Source organism: Mastigoproctus giganteus, chromosome 4 (genome assembly GCF_048544385.1).
Source record: "Mastigoproctus giganteus isolate SK-2022 chromosome 4, ASM4854438v1, whole genome shotgun sequence".
Taxonomy (NCBI): domain Eukaryota; kingdom Metazoa; phylum Arthropoda; class Arachnida; order Uropygi; family Thelyphonidae; genus Mastigoproctus; species Mastigoproctus giganteus.
In genome coordinates this window covers 124,202,387-124,220,236 of record NC_143578.1, presented here as the reverse complement: position 1 = coordinate 124,220,236, position 17,850 = coordinate 124,202,387, and the positions used below count along the sequence as shown (strand labels likewise).

At 39.8% G+C, this 17,850-nt stretch overlaps 1 protein-coding gene across 5 annotated transcripts in view; it reads left to right on the top strand.

Annotated features, from left to right (window-relative positions):
- The window catches only part of LOC150087042 (catenin delta-2-like), an 863,363-nt gene that overhangs the window by 715,573 nt on the left and 129,940 nt on the right, over positions 1–17,850 (top strand). The window lies entirely within an intron of this gene.

Below are 17,850 nucleotides of genomic sequence, written 5' to 3'. Positions count from 1 at the left end.
TTTTTTTTTCTCTCTCTTGGTTCAGTATAATAGACATATCGTAGTGTACTAGGATATTTCTGTCTATGAATTTCTGTTTGGATAAATGATAAATGGCTAGATAATTGGATTGTTCCTTAGACACCAGTTAATTATGATTGCCTGCCTAGAGAATTTCCAAAGTTTTATTAGAAAGGGAATTTTTTTTTTTTTTTTTTTATATTCACCATCACAGCCATTTTCAATCTACTGCAGGATGAAGGCCTCTTCAGCATCTTTCCAGTTTCTTCTGTTTTATGGAATGGATATCCATTTACTGCCCATGAACTCGTGAATTTCATCTGTCCATCTTCATTGTTGTCTTCCAGGTTTTCTTTTAGTTTCTCTTGGGTACCATTCTGTTATTTTCTTAGTCCATCTGTCATCATGTCTTCGAAATAATGTGTCCTGCCCAAGTCCATTTCGGTTCTTTAGTTTTGATAAGAATGTCCTTTACTTGTGTTTGCTGCCTAAAGTTTTCTTGATTAAAGTTTTCCTCTAGTTTCTCGGGATCGTGGCTTATGATCAGAATGTCATCTGAAAATCATAAATGGTTTAGGCTTTCCATTCATGTTGACTCCTTTCTCCAACTAGTCCAATCTTCTGAAAGCTTCCTCGAGGGCAGCAGTAAGCAACTTTGGAGATATTGTGGTGAAATGCATGGTAACTTGTGAAGGTAGTCACAGTATGAGATACAATTAAATCAATGCCTTTACACTACTTATGTAGTTTTTCATTATGAGTTTGCTATGGTGTATTTACATCTATATTTTATAGTTTATTTTAAACTCAATCTATTATGCCTTGAGCATTTAAAATTGAAAAAGGAGTTTAAGGCTCAGCTGGACAGGTATTTTGAACGAACAGAGGGGTGAAGTGGAAGTGGTTTTTTTTTTTTTTTGGCTGATGCTGCATAAGCTTGCTTTCTTGCATCAAATGCCTCTGCTAATGCTAATATTGTCTCCCCTCGTCGAACTCCTTTTTCAATTTTAAATGCTCAAGGCATAATAGATTGAGTTTAAAATACACTATAAAATATAGATGTAAATACAGCATAACAAACTACATAAGTAGTGTAAAGGCATTGATTTAATTGTATCTCATACTGTGACTACCTTCACAAGTTACCATGCATTTCACCACCTTGAATAACTAATACTTCACTAATAGAGAAGACTATTGTTACTTATTCTCAGTATATTCAGTAGAATAAGTACTATTCCTACTTATTTTACAGTGTTCCGTCTAATCATCATACATGAGCTAGAGAAAAATTTTTCTTCATCTGAGGGGTGCTTTTCCTGATGGGGTTCTCCGAAGATCAGAGATATTAGTATAAATAGTGAAAAATGATGCAAGCAAGCAAACATCTACAAAATCAGCTGAAAAAAAAAAAAAAAAAAATTCCCATTTCACCAGTCAATCCCCTACAAAAGTCTCTTTGGTTCTTTTATTAATTAATTTAAAATATCCATATCTGCAATAATGCATGGCTTCTTGATCCAGCAATCAACCACCTGTTGGCAAAAGACAAACTTCCGCACATCCTTTCTGCAACCATCCTTCCTCAATTTGAATTTATCCCCCCCCCCCATATGCCTAGTCTGAGCAAGAGGAAGAATCTCATCAGCAGTGAGTTTGCTCACAACATTCAAAGCCTTGAACTTCTCAGTCATATCAACTTGGAAGTGCCTCCAGTTGCCGCAATTTGCAAAACTGAAGCATTCTTGGTGAGAGCACCTCTTCATTCCCTTCGGCCCCGGGTGCCAAGTGATTGCGACTGAGTGATTTCTCTGTGCTTCCAGTGTGATTTTCTAAAAGTGTTTGCAGTTCTTTTATGTTCCTGTAGTTAAGAAATCTATTTATTTGATAACAACTCTTGTTACAAAAAGCACTTGTACAGAGCAAGAAAGGAAAGCCACCTTTCTTTATTACTTGTTTTATTACTAACACCTACTACTTTTCGCTTGGTCACACCAGGCACTGCTCCTGCCTCCCCGTGGCAGGGCCAGAAACCTTGGCAGAAAAGTTAATCTGCCAAGGACTGAAAGGAGCAAAGATTGACTATACCAATACCGACTCATGCAGGATTAATGTCCCATCACATTCTAGAGAGCAGGAAGATCACAACCCTTCCTGTGATAAGAGACGAAAGAAGGATACAGACCAGAATATCTAGCCTCATTTCCTTATAATAAATTCCTTGACTGACCAGCCAGTCAGCAAGAACTCTCATTTTCTGATCCGGAAAAGGAGAACCATGTGACTTGCTTGTTGAAACAACACAATGCAAGCACTCTGAGAAGTTATTTAAATTGAAAACTCTTTGAGAAACTCCCACCTTAAACTACTCAAAAAGGAGTTATAATAGAATGGGATCTTCTACATGTATCTGAGGAAGAAATTAAACAAGAACTATCACACCAAAACGTTGTTCGGGTTAAGAGAATCCTAATTAAAAAGGATGGGTCGTTACTTCCAACCAGAAACATTGTACTAACATTCAACTAGAAAAATCCATCAACTTCTGTAAAGGCCAGATATTTTAATTGTCATATGTACCGAACCCTATCAGATGCTTCAAATGTCAGAAATTTGGTCATTTGCAGGCAGTATGTCAAGGGACTACTGTATGTGCTTCATGTGGATCTAAAGATCATATCCATACTGAATGTTCTGCCCAGTCTTTACAGTGACCAAATTGTACCTCCATAGCCAGGTGGGCAGCAGTGCGTAGCACACGCTTCTTGATTAGACCAGGGTTCAAGCCTGTGACCACCGTGACACGGCTTATCATCGAGAAGGTGTGCATGAGTGGATTTTAGGGAGGCAGGCCAATCCGATGGAGGATACGGAAAGGTCAGAGAATGACCACCGCATATCCCCGGAGCAATATGGCCTTAGTTGCTAATGCTCCTAAAAACCAAATAACAAAGTGTCGAAACTGTAGAGGCAATCGCTCTGCTTATTCCAAACACTGTGAAACATGGAAAAGAGAAAAAATGGCTCAGAAGTACAAAACTGAGCATAAAGTTACCTATCTTGAAGAAAAGAAACAAATATCACCAATGACAGTAACATTTTTATTATTATTATTATTATTATTATTAGCTATATGGTGCAAGGAAGTCTGAGGCTTATGCTGCACCAGCCAAAAAAAAAAAAAAAATCCCAAGTTACCATGAGAGAGAGAGAGAGAGAGAGAGAGAGAGAGAATCACGAAGAAAGAGAAGAATGATGATATCCAGCTCAGGACCCTGGGTGTGCCAAGCCCATACTCACCATATGTGAGCCCCCGGGGTTGAATGATTCATTTCTTCTTTTTTTAGCCAAACCGATGAAATTCCAATTCACAATTTCACTGGAAAATACCTTTTCCAGTTCTAATATCTTATCTTCACCGATGAGCGATCTTACGTTGTAACAGGCCAAGTTCAGTTTCTGTGCATTGCAGCTAGGTTGTACCCAGAGATTCTTAGCACTCTCTGCTTCTACTCTGATCCTCTTGCTGTCATAAGAGGGGGGGGAGCGAATGGTTTGGTCTTTTCCTCTTCATGCTGACCAGGCGTTTTGCAGAGAACCACTCTACATGTTCATTTCCATCTAAGTGACGTAACAGGACTTATCATCAAGAAGGAGTGCACGAGTGGATTTTAGGGAGGCAGGTCAACCCGACTTCTCCTAAATCTTTTGAAATAGAAATAAATTGGATCCATCAGTGTTTTAGACTGTGTCTGATAACATAAGTACAGAAGTACAAAGCTGAACATAAAACTTACCATGGCTTGTTACAAAAGGGATAATCACCTCCTTATCCCTCACAGCAAGGTTTCTGTACATCATTAAAAAAAAAACCCCATGAGCCCTCCTAGTAGCCTGTCTGCGCTGCTCTGAGAATTTCACCTATCCATTCCCTCAAATGCTTTTCTAGTCCTTCCTTGAATTTATTTAAGTTATAAACTTCTACAACAGATGGAAATTTGTTCCAGCAATGAACCAGTTGCCGTCTAAAGGGAATTTCTGCATGTCTCTTCTGCAACCAAGTTCTTTAATTTGAATTTCTGCCTCCTCAATGCATAATCTGAGGAAGAGTCCATCAGCATTGAGTTTACTGATACCATTCAAACCCTTAAACACATCATTCAGATTAACTTGCAGGTGCCTAGTCTCCAGATGCTGCAATTTGCAGAACAGAAGCCTTTCTTGGTAAGACCATTCTTTTTTCCACTTATCAATCTTGTTGCCCTTTACGGTACTCGGTGCAGCAGCTCTATATCCTTCCTAAATTGCGCACTCCATACCTGTATACAGTATTCAAGTTATGGTCTGACCATTGCCTTAGAAAAAGGGAAAATCACCTCCTTATTCCTGCTGCCAAAATTCCTACACATCATTGACAATACCTCTCACTGCTGTTGTTGTTGTTATAATAGGGTTTTAGGAGCATCGGCAACAAATGCCATATTGTTTGTGCCAGTTATTGATCCCTTTAAGAATTACATATACATTTGCACATCTGCAGTCAGTGGTGACCTTCTCTGAATTCAAGGATGCTCTCATAATTATGGCTGTTTGTGTTCCACGGTCAATTTTAGTTTTCTGGAAGAAAAACCGGCTTTTCAGGGGAAGAACCATGCTACCCACGTCCGAGACCAACCAACTCTGCTACTTTGTGAAAAACGCCTATAAAAGTTTCTCCCATCATTGACAGGCCTCGAACTCGGGATTTTTCCACCTGATGTGGGGACAACGGTGATTCTATTAACCATGCTAACCACGCGGATCTGCTGTCCTGGCAGCCTGTCTGCACTGCTCAGAGTACTTCATATCCCAAGCACAATTACCCCCAGGTCTTTTTCACTCCCCACAGCTCAGATTATAGCATCACACAGTTGGTACATACATACAACCTTTGGGATTACTCCTACCCATACTTAGTACTTTCCATTTGTAATGTTAAACTTGAGTTGCCACTTCTCAGCCCATCTGCCTAACTTTTCTATATCCTGTTGCAGTAGCATATTGTCATTAATAACCCTGCCAACCATTGTATCCTCTGAAAATTTGGACATCCATCCCTTTATTGCATTAACTTGCCCTTAATGCCATATTGCTCCAATATGTACGGCAGTCCTCCATGTGCAAAAGTTTCAAAAGCTTTCCTGAAATCCAAGTATATGATATCAAAATTATTTTTTTTATCCAGTTCTTTCTATGACCACATCGTATGATCCAATCAAATTGGTCAGACAAGACTTCCCCTTAACAAACCCAAGCTGTGTCTGAATTATTACTGCAGTCTTGGGCCCCGGGTGCCAAGCGTTCCGTGGCCAAGCGATCTCAGTGCGTTTCAAAAAGCGAGCTATCTAAAGAGGTTTTGCCATTATATATATTCTGTTTATTTCCGAATACCGTTCTTCTCATTTTATACTTAAGTAGCTCTTTCGTTCTACAAGTAGTAGGCAAAGGCCCAGAAAGGAAAGAAACCTTTCTGTTTCGTTTTCTTTATTACTAACACAACTAATAGCCGCTTGGTCACCTCGTGGCACTGCTCCTGCCTCCCCGTGGCGGGGCCGGTAACCTGGGTGGTAAAGACAAACCCCCAGGGCCAAAAGGAGCCGACATGGATATAAGTGACTATCCACCATTAGAGCCCTCGGGTTCGAGATCAGAAATTCCTGACAACGACCGGGACTCCAATCGTCCGAAGCGACTAAGGACGGAAAATCAGAATAATGACGTGCCAGCCTTTCTTATAATGCACTCATTATCCACGCAACCTGTTGGCAAACTATCGCCTTTTCTAATACAGAAATGTTTAGAATCGGTTTGTGGATCTCCTAAAATGGTTAAGTGTCTCCAATCTGGAGACCTTCTAATTGAAACTTCTAAGACAACTCACTCAGAGAAGCTGTTAAAATTAACATCATTTAACAGTATTCCGGTGTCAGTTACGCCCCATAACACTCTTAACACCTCTAGAGGCGTTATCAGCGAATGGGACTTACTAACAGTGTCAGAAGAAGAGATAATACAAGAACTCAGGGAACAAAAAGTGACTCATGCGAAGAGAATAATGACCAAAAAAGATGGGAACCTACTACCAACCAGGTCCGTCATTTTGACATTTAGTACTCCGACTCTTCCATCTTCTGTTAAAGCAGGTTATTTAAACTGCAAGATTCGGCCATACATTCCAAATCCCATTCGCTGCTTTAAGTGCCAGAAGTATGGCCATTCTCAGACGGCATGCCGAGGCGATGCTGTGTGTCCTATTTGTGGCTCTAAGGAGCATTCTCAAGGAGACTGTACAGCTGCCACTCCTAGTTGCCCTAACTGTAAAGGAAGCCATCCTGCCTTTTCTAAAGCATGTGACCTTTGGAAAACAGGCAAACAAATCCAGAAATATAAGGTGGAACATAAAGTCACATACCCTGAAGCAAGGAAGCAAATACTGTTAACCATGCCTAGCCGATCATATGCATCGGTCTCTAAAAACAGCCGGTCAATTTCAACTCAAACAGATGTCTCCATAGAACCAAACATTTCATTTTCCACCTGGGCCAAAACTATGCTAACGTGCAATAAAAAATCTACAGTTAATGAAACCAGCAACACGCCAATCAGTATCCCAACTGATGCCATCTCAACCTTGCCCGAAAGAACAAAATCTGTTAGCGTTTAAAATCAAAAGACAATGAAACCATGCTATAGCAACATTCAAATGGAAGTTCAGTCAGAGGACGAAGACACAGTCCTAGAATTACATGCCAATGACACCATGGATACAGGACGCCCAACCTTTCCCAAAAATGAAAAATCAAAACTAAGCAGGCAGAAACCTCAGAAAAAACAGTCAGATCAATCTTCGTCAAATAAACCCAAGCAATGAACAAATTCCTACAATGGAACTGCAGAGGATTACGCAGTAATATAGATGACCTGAATGATTTACTCATACAAGCTAACGCATTAGGAGTATGCTTACAGGAGACATTTTTATCACCAAAAGTTTCACTCAATTTCAAAAACTATACTATGTTTAGGCGAGACAGGGATTCTGACTCTTCTTCTCGTGGAGGGGTAGGAATTCTTGTCAAAACTACCATACCATCAAGACATCTCCAACTAGTAACCTCCCTAGAAGTTGTAGCGGTTCGGATAGCAATGGGAATATCATTAACTCTTGCATCTATTTACATACCACCTAATTATCCTTGTACCCAGACTGAACTTGACAACCTTTTAACACAACTGCCACCTCCTGTCTGTTTACTCGGTGATTTCAACGGTCACCATCCATTGTGGGGATCCTCCACTATGGATAAGAGAGGCCAATTAATTGAAACATTCCTAGATAACCATAATCTGACTGTATTAAACACTGGCTCTCCAACTCATGTTCAATTACCTACAGGTACAACCTCTGCCATAGATTTATCTATCTGTTCAGCATCTCTTTTTCCAAGTATGGAATGGTTGGTGTTGAATGATCCATTCCACAGTGACCATTTTCTCATCATCAGCTCAATTCAAACGCAGGTCGTATCATGCCCGAAAGCCCGTTTATTTTGGAATTTCCACAAAGCAGACTGGAAAAACTACTCTACTTGTGTCCTACTAAACAAACAGTATGCACAGCAACAACATATTGATGACGTAACCGAACACATTACCAGCCATATATTATCAGCAGCCGAAATTTCGATTCCAAGATCCAAACAGAGCAAGCAGGTACGCCAAAACCATTGGTGGAATCAAGACTGTACCATAGCGAAAGTAGAAAAAAACCGTGCTTGGAACCAATTTCGCAAATTCCCCACTACCGCCAACCTTATAGTTTACAAAAAACTGAGAGCCAAAGCAAGACAAATTAGGAAAAAAGCAAAACGTGACTCCTGGATTAAATTCACCTCAACTATTAACAAAAATACTGACACTCGAATTATCTGGAAAAAAATACAAGCTCTGAATGGAAAATTTCTACCGTTACATTCTCCAATAATACAGTGGAATGGGCAAGACCTATCTTCTCCTACTGACATCGCAAATGCTTTAGCAGAATCTTTCTGTAATATTTCCGCCTCTACCACTTATGCGACTGCTTTTCAGAGAATTAAAACTAATGAAGAACGTAAAAAGTTGAACTTTTCCACTAATCTCCCACTTCCATATAACCAGCCCTTTATCATAGCTGAACTCAAAGAATCCTTGAGTAAATCTCCAAATAGTGCACCAGGACCAGACGGCATTCACTACAGAATGCTTAAACATTTGTGTGAAGCTGATCTGTACACACTATTGCTATTTTATAACAGGATCTTCTCAGAAAACACATATCCTCTCTCATGGCGTCATTCCTATATTTGTGCAATACCAAAACCAGGAAAAGATACCTCTCAAGTTCAAAATTACAGACCAATATCATTGACCAGCTGTTTGGGCAAGATCTTCGAAAGGATGGTGCATAAGAGACTCACCTGGATTCTAGACTCCCAAAATCTGCTTTCTGATCACCAATATGGCTTCCGCAAAAACAGGTCCACCCTAGATTTACTTGTCAAAATTGAATCCAACATACGTAACGCCTTCATCAGGAGACAACATTTAGTTATGGTCAACCTAGATATTCAGAAAGCATTCGACACCACATGGCGTTATGGTATTATCAAAGATATGCATCAGTTAGGGTTGAGAGGCTATCTACCTCAAATTATTCAGAATTTTTTAAAGTTACGTACCTTTCAAGTCAGATATCAAAACTTCCTATCAATATCTCATATTCAAGAAGAGGGTGTCCCACAGGGTTCAATACTGAGTCCAACGCTATTTGCAGTTAGGGTCAACAATATATTGGAAGATCTTCCAAAAACTATTGAAGTATATATGTATGCAGATGACCTCACCATATCGTGCCAATCACAAAATATGAATGCCATCGAAAGGCAGTTACAAATTACTCTAAACAGAATAGAATCGTGGACTTTAAGCAATGGATACCATCTTGCTGAACAGAAATCCACTACCACTCATTTCTGCAAACTCCGGTCATTTCATCCTGATCCTGAGTTAAAGATCAAAAATGTGTCGGTTCCTCTGGTTAACACTGTCCGCTTTCTTGGCCTGGTACTAGATAGAAAACTGAACTTTCAAGCACATGTGGCCTATCTTCGAACCATCTGCTTGAAGAAATTGAATATCCTTCGGTGTGTGTCATCCATGTCATGGGGCGCTGATCGGCATACTCTTATCCATATTTATAGAGCTCTCATCAGGTCCCGTTTGGACTACGGTTCTCCAGTGTATGACTCTGCAAGGAAGAGTACCTTAGAGCGATTAAATACCATCCAGCACAGTGCCCTTCGAGTTTCTCTAGGGGCTTTCAGAACCTCCCCAGTCCAGAGTCTTTACATTGAAGCCCATGAACCTCCCTTACACCTTCGGAGGAAAACATTGCTCTTGATGTATGCCGCAAAAATCCGCAGTCTTCCCTCTCACCCGAATTGGAGATGTCTGTACAATACCGAATGGGACTCATTGTACAACAGTAAACCAAATGAAAACAGACCTGCTGCACTTAGACTTAAAGAACTAACTGAAACGTGGAATATTGAAATCGGCAATATATATCAGGACATCACACCGCCTGATCCACCGTGGACAAATATCCCTGCAATTTTCGATGAATATTTCCAACAGTGGGGAAAGAACACCTTGTGTCCCTTCAATATCGCACAGTTACATGAAGCTCACTCTGCTTTTAATTCACAAGCCTGTAAGATCTATATAGATGGATCGAAAACTGAGACCCAAGTAGGCGCTGCTGTGATCTTTCCATCTTTCAGCACTTCTGTCTCATTACCTGTAGAATGCAGTATCTTCACTGCTGAGCTTTATGCTATTAACTTGGCTCTAGGGCATATTACTGAACTTCTAATTTCGTCTGCCATAATATACACTGACTCGCTCAGTGCTGTCTCTGCCATAAATAGTAATACCAACTCATCTCACCCTGTAATAAAACAAATCCATTCTAAATTACTTGTGTGTAATGAGTCAAACCAAACTGTAACATTCTGTTGGATTCCAGGTCATTCTGGGATAGCTGGAAACGAAAGAGCAGATCTAGCAGCCAAACAACCAGATACTACTCTTTTGCAGACTTTTCGATCCCCATATACTGATTATAAACATATTATCCATAAAGCATGTTACAATAGCTGGTCATTAATCTGGAGAGGTTATCCAGAAAACAAATTATACCAAATAAAACCAGAACCAAAGCTGTGGCCCTCCAGCTTCCAGAAAAGCAGACGAGAAGAAACAATTTTAGGAAGGCTCAGGATTGGGCATACTTATCTCACTCACCTCTATCTATTAACTAATGACAGCGCTCCACAATGTACATCATGTCAAGTACAACTGACCATTCACCATTTGTTAGTGGACTGTCCCCACCTTCAGAACATCCGCTTAGATACTTTTAAATCAATTGCTAAAACACAGTCATCAATAAATTTATTGCAGATTCTGGGAGATGATTCTAATAAAAAGGAACTATATACTTTCCTAAACCGTATACAAATATATCATAAAATATAGATATTATTTCATATTCACCATTAGAAGACACAATATGGCCCAAGTAGCCTATGTGTCGTTAAACCCAACAACAACAACAACTGCAGTCTTGTCTAGGTGATCCTGCATCACTTATTTAACCAGTGACTCCATTATTTTCCCAGGAACAGAAGTTAAACTAACAGGTCTATAATTATTTGTGTCATCCATTAAACTCCCTTTGTGAATTGGGGATACATTTGCACATTCCAGTCTATGGGGACCACCCCGAATCTAAGGATGCTCTCATAATTATAGCTAAGGGTTTGCTTACTTCCCTTGCTGCCTCCTTTAATATAATTGGATAGATTCCATCTGCCCCAAGTGCCTTTTTTATGTTTAACTTCAACAATTTCTCCTCCACTTTGCTCTCAGTTATTACAAAATCTTTTTAGCTCCCTGTTAGAATTTAGTAAACTTCTGTCCTGTGTGAATGTAGATGCAAAATACTAATTTAGTTCGGCACCTATCTGAGAATGATTATTCAACAGTCAAACCACCAACATCAAGCAAACCAATCTGATTCATCCCTTTCCTTCTAGAGTTTCCATAAGTAAAGAAATCTATGTGGTTTTTCTTTGCATCCTTTGCCAAGGATTTCTTGTAACCAGCCTTCACTTGCCTAACCCCTCTTTGTGACTTGATTACAAACTAGCTTATGTCTGCCATAGGCTTCTGTATCGCCTACTAATTTATATGCATCCCACACATTTTTCTTCTCTGCCATGAGCCTCATCAGTTCATCTGATATCCATTTAGGCCTAAATCTTGAAGAGTATTTCTTAGTTAGTATGAAATGCCTAGTAGCTTCCAAGATTAATTTCCTGAAGGCCTTCCATTTAGAATTCACTATTTTTAACATCAGTTGATCCCATGTATAGAATTCAAAATCTTCTGGAGACTGCTGTAGTCACCTTTACAAAAACCCTTCCCTTTACCCTTGATGGTAGCTACATCTTAAAGTAAATCCCACATCAGTACACTGTGATCACTGTCACCTAGTGGTTCGTTTATCTGCAAATTCTTAATGCATGAATAATCATTACTGATAATCAGATCAAGAGTATTACTCCCTCTGATTGCCCTGTGAACATGTTGCCATAGAAAAAATCCTCCAATTAATCGACAAAAGTCTTGCTAGCGTGCGAGTGACCAATCCACAAGTTCCAGTCATCTGGAAAGTTAAAATCCCCTATTAAAAGACATTCTGATTTACTGGCCCACTATTTCTCTGCACAATTGTTCATTTTACTCACCAGAGTCATTAGACCTATAACACACTCCTACTCTCATTTTCCCTTTCCCAGTGTTTATGTGATACCAAACTGACTCAACATTGCACTGTCCACCCATGTCAACTGGATGCACTTCCCTAGATTTTATGTTTCTTAACTGACAGCATAAACCCTCCTCCCTTTCTACCCTGTCTATCCTTTCTGTACACATTATACTCCTCAATTTCCAATTCTGCACTGCTTATATCTGTGTGACACTGTCTCTGATATCCCAACAATATCTGCCTTTGATGCCTTGATCACCACTTCAAATTCATTTACTATATTTCTAGCATTGGTGTACATGCAAGTATACATGCACCTGTTCTTACTCTTAGTTACTCTAACATAGCCCATGTTTCATGACTCCCAGCAGTTCCTGAAATCCACAGCAACTGGTTTTCCAGGCTGTTGGTCGTTCCAGTAGAAGCAGTGCAAGAATCACTTTCGCCTCTGCCTTCAGCTACTGTTAATCTTTTAGTCTGTGAATACTCCAAAGCTAGCAGTTTTCTGACTCACCTAATGCTGCCTCGATAGCATCAGCAAATATTCTTGCACCCTTTCTATTTAAGTGTATCCCATACCTGTAGAAGCAGTCTCACCTGTTAGCAAGCATAGACCATGCTGAAAAAAATTCAGCCCCATTAGCCTCGCATCTCTCCATGGCCGAATTGATTGACAAGGTTCTCATCATATACTCCCTCCTATGGTTTCTGGGCAGATTTGAAGACACTTTCAAATTAAACCCTAGCTCTTGACTTTTTTTCAACATTGACCTCTTTTTTAATTAAATCTGCAGATCTCTTACTCTTAAGGTCATTAGTGCCAATGTGTACAAAAAGATCACCTTTCATGCCTTAAAAGGTGATATCTGCCCTACAATGTTATCAACTTTCGCCCCCTGGCACTTGTACTCTGGTCCTGTTCCACCTATCCTTTTTGCATAATATATTCACCATCTCCCTGACAATAGGGTCACCAACAATAACTAGTTCATGTGGGACCAGTGCATTCTGCCTTGCAGATTGCCGCTGTGTTGCCTGATGCACAGGAGTGAGCTCTGGAATTGAGTTAGGTTGAGCTTGTTGGGCCCCCCCCTCTTATTAATTTCCTTGAGGGCATCTACCCTACACCTCAAACTTTCATAGACACCTGTCAGAACACTGAGTTGGCACCTAATTTCTTCACAGCCTCTGCACTTAGCACACACAAAGACCTGCTTGGCTAGATCATGTGCTGTTCTAGACAGGTCCGCCAACATTTCAAGCATTTTTTTAGACTTTGATGTGTTGGAGAATCGCCCCCTTCGGTTTTCCCCCGAGCCACAGCACTCCTGTTAATTTGTGCGTGTGGCTTTGCTGCTCTAGTCTGGGTCAGGATTCCATTTAAGTACAATTTAATTAACAACGAAATTCAATAAGCTTAAGAAAATTTACTGAAAATATGCACTTTAGTCAAGGCTTAAATAAAACCGGCACTCACCTCATGAGATATAAAATATATATATATATATATATATATATATTATTTTATTTATAAAATATATAAAACTTTTTTATATAATTCATGCAACTAAACGGATCATGAAGTGAGTGCCGGTTTTATTTAGACCTTGACTAAAGAGTGTATTTTCCATCTTAACTTTTGGCATTTTAAGCTCTTGCTATTTTTGATTATAGAAATTTTACTGATTAATTGATAATACTATACTAAGCTAATGGATTTATAATGCAGTGCTACATGTTTTGCTATTTAGTTTTACTTTAAACCTTATGCTATCTAGTTCGGGATATATGTTGTATTGTATAACAATGGCAGCAAGTTATGAACGGTAATTGTATGGACACTATGTACTAACTTTCAAAGTAAACTAAGGAGCTTGACTAGGACTATAAACTACTTATATAAAATAATTTAATATAACAATTAAGTCAAAAAAACAGCTAAATATAATTAAAAACTTAGTGTTTGCTGGAACTGAAAAATCTTGTCCAACACAGATGGTGTGTGTGATATAATTATGTACAGGGAAGGTAACCTCATGGAAGCATGGTTATTAGAACTCGGATGTACGATACCCAATAACATTGTAAACAGAATACATCATGCATCAAATTAAAAAAAAAAATAAAAAATACTAACAGAAACCTGCAGAACAACAAAATACTAACATTAACAAAATAGATAAATTATATTATGTCCAGTATATGAAAACCGTCTCGATACACAGTCGCGCATCCATGCAATAGATAAATAAAATAAAAGCCTCTTTAAGGTGAAAAACTCACACAATGTAAAAGTAATAACAAAAATTTATAACATTGAAGTCATAAATTAAATTAGTCGTATGTTATATAAAACGTATAATATTACATTAGACTTCCAATCACTACAAAAATTTCACTTTTAAGTAACTAAAAACATCATATTCATTTAATGAGTAAAACTATACAAAAGACCCCGAACATAGCTATCAATAAAGCTAAATAGTAAATCCACCAGGGTGCCTCCATAGCCAGGTGGAAAGGAGCAACAGTGCGTAGCACATGCTTCTTGATTAGACCGGGGTTCGAGCCCATCACCACCAAATATGGAGGATGTGGAAAGGTCAGGGAATGACCACCGCATATTCCCTGAGCAATATGGCCTTAGTTGCTAATGCTCCTAAAAACCAAAAAAAAAAAAAAAAAAAAAAACCCAAATAACATAAACCCATGAACATAAACAAATTAGTCGGAGACCAGCTGTTACCATTAACAACTAGAAAATGGCCTCCGTAGCCGAGTGGTCAGGAGAGGGAGTGCAGTAACACACGCTCTTTGAGTAGACCTGGGTTCAAGCCCCTGACTGCTGAATATGTCGATCTGCCAACCTGCACTGGACCAGCATGGCAGATTATGGTCCATCTCCCTCAGCATGAATTAGGCGCCACCGTAGCCAGGTGGGAAGGAGCAGCAGTGCATAGCACACACTTCTTGATTAGACCGGGGTTCGAGCCCGTCACCACCAAATACAGAGGATGCGGAAAGGTCAGGGAATGACCACCGCATATCCCGGAGCAATATGGCCTTAGTTGCTAATGCTCCTGAAAAACCAAATAACAACAACATCAGCATGAATTGTTGAGGAGGCTTCCATCCTGCAGTGGGTTGATAATGGCTGCACTTTACCTTTTTTTTCTACTAGAAATAGTGAATTGCCTATTCAAAACTCTTCACGTAAAAACAGCATTTGCAAAAACTTGAAATTTATTCAAAGTTTGTTCATCTTGAACAAACATCCATTCCTGCCCTAAAGTCATACTCCCAATATTGGCCATCTTTGTCTAAAATCACTATATAATGTACAATCATAAAGAATGTTTCCAGTCTTCTAAACAACAACATCGACAGAGAGTTGTGTCAGACAACTGAAATCGGAAAAGTTTCACTTTTAAAGAACCATGTTCAGTAAGTAAATAAGACAAATACCCCCAGGGGCTCACATGTGGTGAGTATGGGATTGGCACACCCAGGGTCCTGAGATGGATATCATCATTCTTCTCTTTCTTGGTGATTCCTTTCTATTTCTGACTCTCTCTCTCTCAGGGGTAACCCAATTTTTTTTTTTGGGCTGGTGCAGCAAAAGCCTCAGGTTCCTTGCACCATATGGCTAATTATAATAAAAATAAAAATACATTTCCATAGAGAAGTACCACCTTTGAGGCGAAAGGAATCATACATTGAATAATTTGGGCATCTGAGATGAGCAGTAGTTGAATAAACCGATAACTGAGATTCTGTCAGAAAAAGTACATGGGGTTTGGCAGACTGCAAGTGGAAATGGACATCGTTGAGATTAGAATTGAGACCATGTATATTTGTGAAATGAATTAGGAAGTCCTTGGGAGGTTTAGATCTTTTTGCAGATAAGCTTGTTCTATTAGTTTGACAATTCATGGTGTATTCAATAGTAAGAAAAAGTGGGAGGGACATGCTGTATGAAGTAATGAAATTTTTGGATATGGTGTACATGTGGTAAGAATATACCCAGATCCTTGACATAACGTGGCCTCGACAATGCTCCCCGCATACACACTACTCGGACTCCCTCCAGTCACTATCTTTCAGAGTAGAGGTAGAAAGATTATACACTAGCTGATCCAGAAGCCTCCTAGAGAGTTACCAATAGGATCGGTCCGGTGTACTAACTAGCGGCCGGCCTGTGAACACCGTTTTAGAGCTGTACACTCGAAATGTAAGGAATATTGGATCTCGCCAAGACGTTCATCATAACCTCAAAAGTCATCAATCATACTGCATGATGGAAGAGATAGGGAAGGGTTGACCAGAACTTAGCTCTAGAGACTAAACATGCATTCCACCACTTCAAGCCTCCAATAAGCAAAGTGGTGGTATTTCACCGGTTGATGAGAGTCATCTACCACCTAGTACTGCCTGGTAACATAGAGGGACGCCGTTCCTCCATGTGGTGTGGGCACCACACCTCGACCCCTGCTTACGTTGGTTCACACCTAGGTTGTCACCCACCATGTACTTGTGCATGGAGGTTATACCCAGGATTACTAACAGTCCCACCATTGTGAAGGTGCAAGCAGAGGATTAGGCTGTCACAGACCGTCCGGATTTCGCCGAAATTGGGTCCACTTGACTTGAGTGTCACCCGAATATCAGTTCCATCAGTGTTTTTGACTCCCAGGTAGCAAGTACAGCTTGTGTGAGTGACCAACTCACACACTGGAAAGGCTTTTCACAAATTCCAGTCAACATCTGGAAATTTAAAATCCCCCATCATGAGACATTCTGATGTGCTGGCCCACTCTATTTCCCTGTCTAGCTGTTTTGTATGCTCATCGCAGCCATGAGGCCTATTACACACTCTTAATCTTGTTTTCCCAGTGCTTATATCACATCAGTCTGACTAAACATTGCACTTATCACCCCAGTCAACTGAATGCACTGCCTTAGATTTAATATTCTTCTTAACTAAGAGCATAACCCCTCCACCTCTCTTGTCCTGTCTGTCCTTCCTGCATATATTTTACTCCCCATATTCAAATTCAGCATCAGTTATGTCTGAGTGACACCACATTTCAACAATTTCTTCATGACTTAGTCAGTTCTTCAATGATGCAGCCTCGATAGCATCAGCAAATTTTCTTAAACGACTTCCATTCAAGTATATCCCATCTCTGTCAAAACAGTCTCTCCTGTTAACAAGCACAGACTACACTTAGAAAAATTTTATCCCATGAGCCTTGCACATTATCTCCAGGGCTGAATTGATTGACAAGTCTCTCAACATAGGAGGGAGTATATCGTGTCTGGGCAGAATTGCAGATACTTTCAAATTCAATTATAACTCCCGAATTTTTGTCAACATCACCCTGTACTTGTAAAGTAAGGCCTCAGATCTCTTACTCTTAATATCATTAGTGTGAATGTCTACAATAGTGTCACTTTTGTGCCCTTAAAAGATGATATCTGCTGTACATTGTCATCTACTTTTGCCCCTGGCAGACATATCGTGGTCCTATTCCACCTATTCTCCTTGCCCAGCATATTTCCTGTTTTCCTGGCAAAATTGTCACCGACAATAACTAGCTCCTGTAAGACCAGCGCATTCTGCCTTGAAGATTGCCGCTATATTGTCTGATGCATAAGAGTGAACCTTGGCATTGAGGTGGGCAACTGAGAGTTTGATTAACCCCCGTTTTAACTCTCTGCACCTAGCACACACAAAGGCATTCTCCTTGGCTGGATCATGTCCTGTTCTAGAAAGTCTGCAAACATTTCCCAAGTTGCAAATTTTTTTTAGTCAAGCGTTGGAGAATTGTCTCTTCAGTTCTCCTCTGTGGTACAACACTCGTGCTATTTTGTGCCCATTGCTTTGCTGCTCTAGTTATACCTTGGAATAACTAGAGCTCTAGTTATACCTG